Genomic DNA, 13,039 nt, shown 5'->3' on the forward strand with positions numbered 1-13,039 from the left:
TTTTTGCGCTAAGCGTGCAGCCGTGTTGGCCGCATCAGTGCCAGACACTTTCTCGACTGCCCACCATTTCAAATCTTCTGGCCTATGTTTCTGTTCCAAAAAATGCATCGTTAGTGGAGCATTCTGCTGGCCCGTTCTGATCTTAGATTTATGCTCACTTATGCGTAATTTGACAGCTCTGGATGTCTTCCCAATGTAAGCCTTTTTACAAGGGCATATAATAACATATATTACATTGGTGCTGAGGCAGGTGGTGTGGTGCCTCAGATGCCAGATTCTGTCATAAATCTCAATCGAGGCAATGGCCGAAGTGGTGGCACAACTCGAACAGTTGCCACAGGGGTAGTGTCCTTTAATGGGCAGCATACCCCAAGAGCTGGTGATGGTGGGTTGACTATCTTGCGCCATATTTCTGTCGGCTTTGGAAACCCAGTTCTTAATGTTTCTGCCTCTTTTCAATGCATAAATGGGTTTGGCCATTTTCGGCATGTTGAGCTGAAGTAGATGCCAATGATTGGATATTATCTTCTTGATTTGATTATGTTGAGTGCTGAGCGTGAGAGCACATACAAGTTGGTCTCCCCCCAGCTTCCTTTCTTTTATGTCCCTTTGTAAAAGCACATCTCTATGCTGGTACCTTGCACGTTTTTTTGACTGTGTAAGTAATCTTTTGGGCTATCCTCTCTCTATCAGTCTTTCCTCGATGACGGAAGCTTGCTTATTAAAATCTTCTGTTTTAGTGCAATTTCTCCTCGCCTTCAGAAACTGACCATAAGGTATATTTGACTTCAAAGACTGAGCATGAAAACTTTCGTAATGTAGTATAGTGTTTCTATCGGAATCTTTTCTATAAAGGTCTACTGCAAGTACATTTTTATCCACTTTAATAGGGAGGTCTAAAAATGCGATCTCCTTATTACTCGTTTGCATAGTAAACTTCAGATTAGGATTTAGGTTATTCATCCAAAGGAAGAACGCATTGAAGTCCCCTTTGGTGCTGTCCCAGATGATAAGTATGTCATCAATGTACCTTTTATACAGTTTGAGAGCTGGTCTAAACGGATTAGCATCTATCAAAATGTTGGATTCCTCGAAATCCCACATATAGAGGGTGGCATAGTTGGGTGCAAAGGATGCCCCCATAGCCGTCCCCTTAATCTGCATGTAGTACCCATTCTTGAATCTAAAGAAGTTTCTCGTAAGGGCAATTTCCAATAGTTCAATTAGGAACTCGCTAGGGACAGAGATGATATCGGTCCTAGTTTGTAAAAACCTATTCATAATCCCCAATGAGTCCCCCTGGGGAATGTTAGAGTATAATGACTCAACGTCTAGAGTGATAAGCATATCGTGGTCGCTATCAAAAGGAAAAGCCTCCACAATTCTAATGACATCAGTAGAGTCAGATAGATAAGTGGGAGTTTTTTTCGCCAGAGGTTTCAAAAAGTGGTCCAGATATTGTCCCACAGGTTCAAGAATAGACCCACTTAGGGAAACAATAGGTCTCCCAGGTGGTGAAGTCATGCTCTTATGAATTTTGGGCAGCATATAAATCAAGGGAGTCCTGGTGTTCTTAGGGACCAGGAAATTAAATTCCTTCTGAGTGATGATTTCCTTTTCTAAACCATCCTTGGCCAAACCTTCTATTTCTTTCAATATACTCTGCGAGGGGTCTCCCTGCAGTTTGACGTAGACCTCTCGATTGTTCAATTGTCTCATGACCTCACAGTCATATTTGACAGCGTCCCATACTACAACTCCACCTCCTTTGTCAGCTTTCTTGATAACAATTGATCTGTCCGATTGTAAATTTTTTAGACATACCCAATCCTCTTTGGTGAAATTAAAGCATTTGGTATCTCGTCTCTTTTTCTCTCTGTTATCATAGAGAGCATTAAAGTCTCGAAGTACTGCTTTTTCAAATATGGCTGTTTCTTTAGAAATCATGCTAAGGGAAGGAGTAAAAGTAGAAGGGGGTTTAAAAGGCGTATTGGCCCTCTTTTCAATAGATTCAGGAGGGGAATCATCAAAGAAATCTTTGAGCCTAATTTTGCGAAAGAAACTCCTCAACTCTGTTTCAATATCCATTTTGCTAGGGTCCTTCATCGGAATGAAGGAAAATCCTTTTTCTAATATGGATATTTCTTTGGTAGTCAAAGTTTTGTCAGACAGGTTATACACAGCTGAAGGGGAATTTACCTTCTGTATGCTCGCCTTCTTGTTTCGAACATATTTCCTAAAGGCGGTGGGTCTGTTTGAGGTGGAGGAAAAGGGAGTTCTTGCGATGGATACGGTTGCAAGGGCCCTGGGGGGACAAATCCTTGTGGATAGAAATAAGGGGGGTATTGAAAAAACATGTTTTGTCTCCCTCTTCTACCTCCTCTTTGGAACCCTCTGTTTCTTTGCCTTTGTAGATTTCCTCTCCTCCCTCTTTGGTAACCATCACCTTCATCGGAAGAAGTGTCTGAAAAAGTGACCTTTTTTCGGATCGGTGTTCCTAAGATATTATCTGGATCTCGCCAATTCGATGGGCCTTGGTAATCCGCATGTAAATACGGATATGCCTTCTCCTTAGAGAAATTTTTCACATCCTTGATCAATTTCTCCATTTTCTTAGAGGTGGTTATTTTAATGAAATCTATCACTTGATTCTCAATTGATTCCATCTTTTCTTTAATGTTTATAATGGTAGAGTCTGCCTTAAATGCCAATTCGGCTTTCTGGATCTCTTCCCCAACTGCCATACTCTTTTTCAAGGCTGTATTTATAGTAAGTAACATCCAGTCCCTACTGCACTTGGTTCCTATCCCAGAAAACGCATTTTTATATTCAATATCGTCCACAAATAGACAAGGCTCGTTGCGAACAATTAATCCTGTTGGAATAATATTCTTCTTTAAGTACTCTGTTAGAAGGTGACTATGCATTTCTGTTCTAAATTTCTTTTTCTTCAATCGTAATATACTATCGCTAGTTATATTCAAATAATCTCCAGTCACATTGTCCAACTGCAATTTGTCAAAAAATGAAGGGATCTTAATGGCCTCCGCTAATTGTTCTTCACTGAAGGACACTGAATCTGAAGCAGACATAGTGTGAACGGGGCAACAACACAGTCCAAAATAAGTGGACTAGACCTCAAAGAGGTCACAACGGAAGGGACCAGAAGGCCCTATTCCCCACACAGCAAAGTGCTGCACCTAAACAACAAACCCAAAGTGGGAACCTCAACTTTCACTGATACCTAGAGGTAACACCAAGCATTATGAACAAGAATGGTATCAGGAGAACAAGCGAGACTGAAGAAGGTGGACAGACAAATAAGAACTTAGATCGGTATATTCATTTTATTAAGATTTATCTAAAAAACACTTCAACACATATTAATTTAATTAATTCTAAAAGACATTTTGCTAATCATACAACCTTACATACACACTCTAATGCAATGTTTAAATAATGTACAGTGCTGAGAAATTAAAGAAGCTGATCAATTCATTAAACCACTTCTTTTCATTGAGTTTATAAAACATTCACAATGTTATAAACCACAGTTCATTCCTAAATGTAATATCATGTAATATCGACTATTGGTGCCTAAGACTATTGGTGCCTAACAATATCAATCTTCTTTACAAAAAAGCTTCCCATTTATTTAATAGTTTCGACTTCGACAAGTTGTGTGTGTCTTCATCAGGATTGGATGAACAGTAGCAACATTCTAAAAATAAACAAACATACAATTAAGACATAGTTAAAATACTGCTGTCAACCTTCTATCAGTAACTCTCTCTCATGAATTGGATCAAACATTGAACACTAGAACAAAAAATTGTCTCTAAGTCCAAGTGGGTATTCCCTTACCCATGATCCCATCAAAACTGGTCAGTACAGTACAGCCAGTTTAAGTAAAGCCGACTAAATCAGCTATTTTCATATCCCCATATGCAGTCCCCCCAATTTCATTCAGGGCTCCAGGGTTCAAAAAAAGGGAAACTAAGCTACTCCCGTATTCATACTTAGAGACACATATCCCTTTAAGTGCTGAGTATACCCCTACCGTCCCAACTGTGAACTGCTTCAGAGTACAAATACAAGTGAGAAAACATACCTGCGAACCCCATTAGGTTCGCCTAGTCACTTGTATCCCAGTTGCTTTTAGAATAAGTCTAGTAAGTTTGGTTTTTCACGAAAAACGAAACCTGTGACAAAAACACAGGAAACAATAAATCAAATTTATTAGTGTCACACAAATTTGAGAATGCCCATGTTAATCTCTTAGTTGGCAGCTCACGTTCTATACCTAAACTGATCCGTTCACAGCACAGGTCAGAAACACTTCTTGCGCCAACAGAATGGAAGCAAGATGGCTCTTCTCAAAGTTTTCAAGGAAACCGCCTAAGAAACAAATTGAATCCTCTTAGAACTAACGAAATGCAAATAAGGCATGTATACTATTGCGGGCCAAAACGCCCTCTCTTTAATACAAAAAGCCTTTCACCTTTGTTATGGTGACGCTGTCCAAAATGGAATAGCACTTATCTCCCTTCTATCCCGCAGCATAGTTTAAACGCTCACGGTCACAAAATGGATAATGACACACCTCTCCGCTGACGGGCGTGTACGCTGATGGGTGAATCTGTAAATTAATAAATAGACGGATCCCGTCAACAGCAGACCCAATAAACCGAGTGGTAAACAAACGCCTACTTCAAACCTGCTTACCTTATTTGCCGCAGTAGTAATTCGCAGTTTAGTACCGTGTGCCTCTGAGGAGCGGAAGGACAGAACAATATTCGTCATGGTCCCTCTTTTATTTCCAAAATAAGGACATAAATACAAACGAAGGACCAAAAAACGACATAGTGTCCTACAAGACATGGTCACAAAAGAAGGACTAAAAACGCGATAGTGTCTTACATAACATAGACACATTTGATAGTGGGGAGAAGTGGAAAGAGGACCTCAGTTCCATTCTTCTCGTTGATTCAGGCCCCTCTCTAGACTATTGGTCTGGTATATCCACCATTGTTCTTTTTGCGCTAAGCGTGCAGCCGTGTTGGCCGCATCAGTGCCAGACACTTTCTCGACTGCCCACCATTTCAAATCTTCTGGCCTATGTTTCTGTTCCAAAAAATGCATCGTTAGTGGAGCATTCTGCTGGCCCGTTCTGATCTTAGATTTATGCTCACTTATGCGAAATTTGACAGCTCTGGATGTCTTCCCAATGTAAGCCTTTTTACAAGGGCATATAATAACATATATTACATTGGTGCTGAGGCAGGTGGTGTGGTGCCTCAGATCCCAGATTCTGTCATAAATCTCAATCGAGGCAATGGCCGAAGTGGTGGCACAACTCGAACAGTTGCCACAGGGGTAGTGTCCTTTAATGGGCAGCATACCCCAAGAGCTGGTGATGGTGGGTTGACTATCTTGCGCCATATTTCTGTCGGCTTTGGAAACCCAGTTCTTAATGTTTCTGCCTCTTTTCAATGCATAAATGGGTTTGGCCATTTTCGGCATGTTGAGCTGAAGTAGATGCCAATGATTGGATATTATCTTCTTGATTTGATTATGTTGAGTGCTGAGCGTGAGAGCACATACAAGTTGGTCTCCCCCCAGCTTCCTTTCTTTTATGTCCCTTTGTAAAAACACATCTCTAGCCTGGTACCTTGCACGTTTTTTTGACTGTGTAAGTAATCTTTTGGGGTATCCTCTCTCTATCAGTCTTTCCTCGATGACGGAAGCTTGCTTATTAAAATCTTCTGTTTTAGTGCAATTTCTCCTCGCCCTCAGAAACTGACCATAAGGTATATTTGACTTCAAAGACTGAGCATGAAAACTTTCGTAATGTAGTATAGTGTTTCTATCGGAATCTTTTCTATAAAGGTCTACTGCAAGTACATTTTTATCCACTTTAATAAGGAGGTCTAAAAATGCGATCTCCTTATTACTCGTTTGCATAGTAAACTTCAGATTAGGATTTAGGTTATTCATCCAAAGGAAGAACGCATTGAAGTCCCCTTTGGTGCTGTCCCAGATGATAAGTAAGACACTATCGCGTTTTTAGTCCTTCTTTTGTGACCATGTCTTGTAGGACACTATGTCGTTTTTTGGTCCTTCGTTTGTATTTATGTCCTTATTTTGGAAATAAAAGAGGGACCATGACGAATATTGTTCTGTCCTTCCGCTCCTCAGAGGCACACGGTACGGTACTAAACTGCGAATTACTACTGCGGCAAATAAGGTAAGCAGGTTTGAAGTAGGCGTTTGTTTACCACTCGGTTTATTGGGTCTGCTGTTGACGGGATCCGTCTATTTATTAATTTACAGATTCACCCATCAGCGTACACGCACGTCAGCGGAGAGGTGTGTCATTATCCATTTTGTGACCGTGAGCGTTTAAACTATGCTGCGGGATAGAAGGGAGATAAGTGCTATTCCATTTTGGACAGCGTCACCATAACAAAGGTGAAAGGCTTTTTGTATTAAAGAGAGGGCGTTTTGGCCCGCAATAGTATACATGCCTTATTTGCATTTCGTTAGTTCTAAGAGGATTCAATTTGTTTCTTAGGCGGTTTCCTTGAAAACTTTGAGAAGAGCCATCTTGCTTCCATTCTGTTGGCGCAAGAAGTGTTTCTGACCTGTGCTGTGAACGGATCAGTTTAGGTATAGAACGTGAGCTGCCAACTAAGAGATTAACATGGGCATTCTCAAATTTGTGTGACACTAATAAATTTGATTTATTGTTTCCTGTGTTTTTGTCACAGGTTTCGTTTTTCGTGAAAAACCAAACTTACTAGACTTATTCTAAAAGCAACTGGGATACAAGTGACTAGGCGAACCTAATGGGGTTTGCAGGTATGTTTTCTCACTTGTATTTGTACTCTGAAGCAGTTCACAGTTGGGACGGTAGGGGTATACTCAGCACTTAAAGGGATATGTGTCTCTAAGTATGAATACGGGAGTAGCTTAGTTTCCCTTTTTTTGAACCCTGGAGCCCTGAATGAAATTGGGGGGACTGCATATGGGGATATGAAAATAGCTGATTTAGTCGGCTTTACTTAAACTGGCTGTACTGTACTGACCAGTTTTGATGGGATCATGGGTAAGGGAATACCCACTTGGACTTAGAGACAATTTTTTGTTCTAGTGTTCAATGTTTGATCCAATTCATGAGAGAGAGTTACTGATAGAAGGTTGACAGCAGTATTTTAACTATGTCTTAATTGTATGTTTGTTTATTTTTAGAATGTTGCTACTGTTCATCCAATCCTGATGAAGACACACACAACTTGTCGAAGTCGAAACTATTAAATAAATGGGAAGCTTTTTTGTAAAGAAGATTGATATTGTTAGGCACCAATAGTCTTAGGCACCAATAGTCGATATTACATGATATTACATTTAGGAATGAACTGTGGTTTATAACATTGTGAATGTTTTATAAACTCAATGAAAAGAAGTGGTTTAATGAATTGATCAGCTTCTTTAATTTCTCAGCACTGTACATTATTTAAACATTGCATTAGAGTGTGTATGTAAGGTTGTATGATTAGCAAAATGTCTTTTAGAATTAATTAAATTAATATGTGTTGAAGTGTTTTTTAGATAAATCTTAATAAAATGAATATACCGATCTAAGTTCTTATTTGTCTGTCCACCTTCTTCAACCTAGGAATGGGCCATGCAAAGATTTCATGTCTATTTCAATGGAAATGATTGTCCATTCATTGTTATGTGTGTCATTTCTTCAATACTCCGTAGGTACATTTATTTGGCGACTCAAATTGAGGGTTAGTTTAGCTAAGATACATCACCCTTATGTTTGGTGTAAATTTCAGAATTAATTTCGGTTTTATTTCAACCGGTTGTTAAACCCAAAAAATCTCACAGTAGCTGAAACTTCACATCCTCTTCAAAGTGCTGCATTTGGGACTTCTTTTTTATTTCCCCAGTTACGATTGCATTCAGTATTGACTGGATGAAATTTGCATAAGTCTTCCGGGTTCAAATACTCATGGTGCTTTGTTACATCCATGAAAGAAGATAGAATAACAAATGGGTCCTTTGGCCAAGAGATTTGATGTCCATCACCTCTAAAATCAGGACATGGCATTCTCAGGGCCTGAAGGCAAGCTGAATTTCAGGCCAAGTTACCCAGTCCAGTTCAGAAACAAGCTAATTCAGAAACCATGACACCGAGAAACGACACTTTAATTTGCTGGAAAGCCTGGACTGTACAAGATGTGTATTCAGGTAATATTGAACTCACAAATAATATTGGACAGAAAGTCCCAAGCCCAATTTGTGCAGATGTGGTGGGCGGATCAAAAGAGGTAGGACTATGACTCCCACAATCCAGCTTTCCAAAGAAAGAAAAACCCAGAACAGAAAGATGCATTTACTTTGTTGGGATCAGAAAACAGTCTCTTGTCCAATGTCTATTCAACTAAATGAGGGTAGGATTTTGCTTGAGCATGTCCTCCTCCATGGCATCCACCACTGCCCTAGGGTTCACTTTTCCCTGATATGTGCTTCCATTATGCAACAGGTAAAATAACTCAGCGGGTTAAACATTAACCACTGAAATGTGTGTGTGATCTGCAGATCGTAAGTTTGAATCCCAGCAAGGCCAACTCATACTTTCATCCCAATGAGGTCAGGAAATGAGGACCAACTTCAGATCAATAATAATAGCACATAAAGCTTTCTACGTACAACACTTGGTGAAAGCACTATATACATACATGATTCTTATGTAGCAGTGTGTTCCTCTCTGATTGCCCAAATAGCACCACACACAATGCTGCCAACATCACCAACAACAAATTGTGGAGGTGGCAACAAGGCCCTGCTAGTGGATGGTGCTACTGGCACAGTAGGCAGGGAGAGTAATGGTCCTTCAGCAGGCTCACAGGGACCAAGAATGGATTAGACTGAAGGCTGTTTGTGCCGGTGTGTCCAGCACCTAGTAGATGTGTCCTTGTGAGAGGAAGCTGCAGTCATTCCACAATTCCCCTCCCCATCTGTGAAAGATGCGGTGGAAGAAGGATTTGTGGAATTTGATCTGTAAACTTTAGGATTTTATCGGACTCGTCAGACCATGCTATCACTCCATGTGCCTCTGTTTTACAGTAGTTCCCAAAGCACCCTTCCTTGGTGAACCCTGCTTTACCCATGTCCTGCATATGTGAATTTCACATTTGCCTGGCTAGTCATCCCTTTTGGCAAGGGAAAGCATTTCCAGGCCCATGATGAGGTGGGCACTGTTATGGGTGGGGAGCATGTCACCTGCACTGTCAGAATTGTGAAAATGAACAAATGAAAATGTATCGGCTTTATTTATTTTATTTATTTATATATCTTATTTTTTTTTACTGTTTTCTTATGTACGGTACTGCCTCCTTCACTTTTCCCCCTGCACTTCTCCCCTTCCCCCCTCCCCTGCACTTGTGCGATCTCAATGTCACCTGGCCTAGTAAGATCGCTGTCTCTTTCTTCCCTCTGTTCCCCCTCCCTTGCCTCATCTCGCCTTGAAACACTTGTGTATACTCGTGTTATAAAAGCCATATCATATCATAACTATGCCTTCCTTGCTCCCTCTGCAAGGTCTATAGTTTGTGCAAAGGCCTCTGGCTCGTCCTTGTCCTGAGCCAACTGCTGGGGAACACCTATAGCACATGTACCTGATGCTCTTCTTTTTCCTTCTGCATCACTGCCTATATCCTCTCCCTATCAGCCTTTGGGCTACCCCACAGATCTACTGAACCTTCTTCTTAGTTATCTCCAAGGTTGATCCTGACATTGTCCAGCAGGTCGTTTACTGTATCCAGAGCTACTAAATCCTGTTGTTGCATTTTGATATGTCCTCTCACCGTGCCCCAAACACCTCACCAGCCACTCCCATCACCTCTGGCACAAAGACTCCCTTTATCAGCATATCCCCCTTAAACAACCCTGTTTCCATGGCTACATCTCGGGAGTCTGCAACCTTCGTCTCACAAGATCTTTTGGAATACAGCTTCCATCAGCCATAGTCAGCACAATCAATGGTGAGTGATCATGTGAGTCATAGTCCAATATATCTAGAGATCCATAGGATGCAGTCCCTGCCATATCATCTGCCTCCTACCCTTCATTTAGCACTGGCAAATGCTATTTTCGTATGCCTCCTTCCTGTCCTCTTCCTGAGCGGTCCGCCAAATAACTGTGCCACTTCAGGCAACACCCTGTGTTGATGTTGACTTTTGCCACTTAGCCCCCCCCCACAAGCACACAAACACAAGAGCTGTTTGATTTGATTAGATTTGATGTATTATTTGACAGCACAATCATATACACCAGAATGGGTTGTGTTTGTGATTAATGGACAAGTGCATTCATTTGTTATCAATGATAAAACACAGCACAAATTAAATTAGAATGTTATATAAAGAAAGGTTCAAATGAATCAGACGAAAATCCAGTAATGGCACAGCGGGATATGAACGCACAGAAGGGGAAACATTTGGATTTTCAGGGCCAGTAGTGGTCACGCACAAAGTATATGGTCCCCCTTCAGAGGAAAGGAACTTGTGTGTAGCCAATAGCTTAGAGGCTGGGGAAGGGGCTTCAAGAAATCAGCCATCAATATGCCTACTCCTCAACAAAGGCAACCGCACAGGTAACCTGGAGACTGAGGCCACACTGGAAACGTCTAGGGGGGTCTCTGTCCCAATAATGTGTTGCACTCCTATCTCTCATGGTATCAGGAAAAGGGGGTGGTGCAGAGAACAACAGTGTAGGAGAACACTGGGGATGCATGCCTGGTCAGCAAAGAGCCAGGTGCCCACCCGCATAGGGAGATGCCAAGGATGAAACTCTATGAAGCGGCGTAACCAGATAATCCATCTGTCAGCAAGGGTCATACAAACAAAGTAATAGATGTCACCAAACCTATGCTGATGGTCCTTCAAAGGTGACCTTCACCTCCCTGAATGACTCCCAAAATGCCCTTGTTGCTCGCTCCGCACTCCACTGTCTCCCATTGTTGCATGAAATATGTATAGCAAAATGTATTTTTTTTGTGTTCTCTTTCATTTGTCTATTACATACTGAAATTAGGGCATACTCCCCACTGCAACTCAATGGTTGGAAAAAAAATCCCCCACCACCATCTTCCACAATGCACTTGCTCCCACACCTCCCTGGGTAGCAGCGCTGCCATTTAGCATGAAGTCTCCATACCGGGACACACTACTCTTGTCCTTGCAGTGTCACAGAGCCAGTGCTGGCATTCATAGCTCCAGCATCCACAGCCTCCTCCCAAATAACTTTCTGCATGCACATGGGCCAGGGTAAAGCCTGATGCTACTAGCACAGCTGCCAGAAAAGTGAGCTTCTTCTTTGCCAGACTCCACTTTCATCAGGACATTCATCTTGTAAGGACAAATCATCCTCTTCCAAATGCTTCCAATGAACATCCTCGTCCTGCTAGAATTGAATGTCCCCATCCTTGTTTACATCTAATTCTCCAAATACCATGCCCAGTCCTGCTTTATCATGTAAATTCTTTTCTAAAGACTCACTCTAGACAAACAGAGCAAAGACATGTTACTGATTCAGGCAAACAAATGGATTTTGAAAAATCCACTAACGGTACCACGTGGTTACATCGCCAGACTTTTCCTCCAAACATTTTAGGCCGAAAAAACGAATTGAAAAAATATGGGGGAGAAGGTAAGGGGATATAAGGTGATGGAGTGTGGGAATAGGGGCTAGATTACAGGCATGTGGGCACTTTGGGGTGGAACGCCTAATTATCAAAACATTATTCAAGGAGTTTTTTCGGGCGAACATTTTCAGCAAAAAACTCCATGGAAAAAACCTGGTGATGTAAGAACATAGAACCTCCACTCACAATTGGAAGGGTTCCCATAGACACAAAGTAAGGTGAATAAAACTGAGGAGGGATTTTCGGGATCATATATAAATAGAAAGGGTTTCTAAGGTTGGTGGTAAAGGGCTAGATAAGGAGAAAAAGTGAAAATATTAGGACAAGTACACAACCAAATGGGGTTACTAACACAAAAGGGGAACGGCCTGTTTGTCGGCTTTTTTAAATGTTTTTGGTTGACACAAAGGAGAAAGGCAACAGGGAAAACCTTTTCAGTTTTCTTTTAAAACTTTTATAGGTGAGGATGATAATAGAAAGATGACAATGTGGACCTGTTAAAGATAAACAGAAAAGGGTGAGCAAATCTTGTTTCTTGTCCTCCGGTTGGAACTCTAACTTGTATCACAGCTCGCGATCATAACGTGCGAGTATAACCATTGAAATAGCTGCCCAGACAGTCGTGGCTGCGGTGGTAATGATCTTCATACCGAAGGCATCAGTGCGTTTGCCTTCTTTGTCTATTGGGGTACAGAACAGGGACACGATGGGTTAGCTGACCATTTCTGGCAGCTGCCTAAACAACAGTCTGGTGTGGGTTGGGTGCAGAGACAGGCGTCAGCGCTCTCTGAGGCTCTGTACTTTTTGTTAAACCATCCTTTTTAAGCCGGGGCAGTTGCAGTATGAAAATTAATTAATTCAGGTTACCCTTAAACTCCCCCATTTTGTTTCATGCACTCACTCCATCTTGCAACATCTCCTACTTGGAGCTACAAGGAATCACCACACAAGGTGCTGAGTTTGCTGTTGCAAAGAAATTAGCTCATTATTATCAGAGCCTTGGATCTTGCACAAGGCGTACCAAGCACGATCGAATATTTTCATCTGCAGCTGTTAATTGCGTGGGTCTCAAAAATGCACACACACATAATAAGGATAGTTCATGACATAGGAGATGTTCTGTTCTGTTTTTAACAGGAAAGGGTTAACCTAAACAAACTAGAAAAACATGCCACAACACAGCACAGTAACCCTCGGTCATGAAAACAAAAGATAATGTTGGTAGGAAGGTTTTCCTTTCAGTGAGAACAGTCTGTTGTCTTGTAAGGTCAAAAAGTTAGAATGTACAAGCATGAAAATCACTGACAAAATGTATGTTTTCAC

Source organism: Ambystoma mexicanum, chromosome 6p (genome assembly GCF_040938575.1).
Source record: "Ambystoma mexicanum isolate Mex_15411 chromosome 6p, UKY_AmexF1_1, whole genome shotgun sequence".
Taxonomy (NCBI): Eukaryota; Metazoa; Chordata; class Amphibia; order Caudata; family Ambystomatidae; genus Ambystoma; species Ambystoma mexicanum.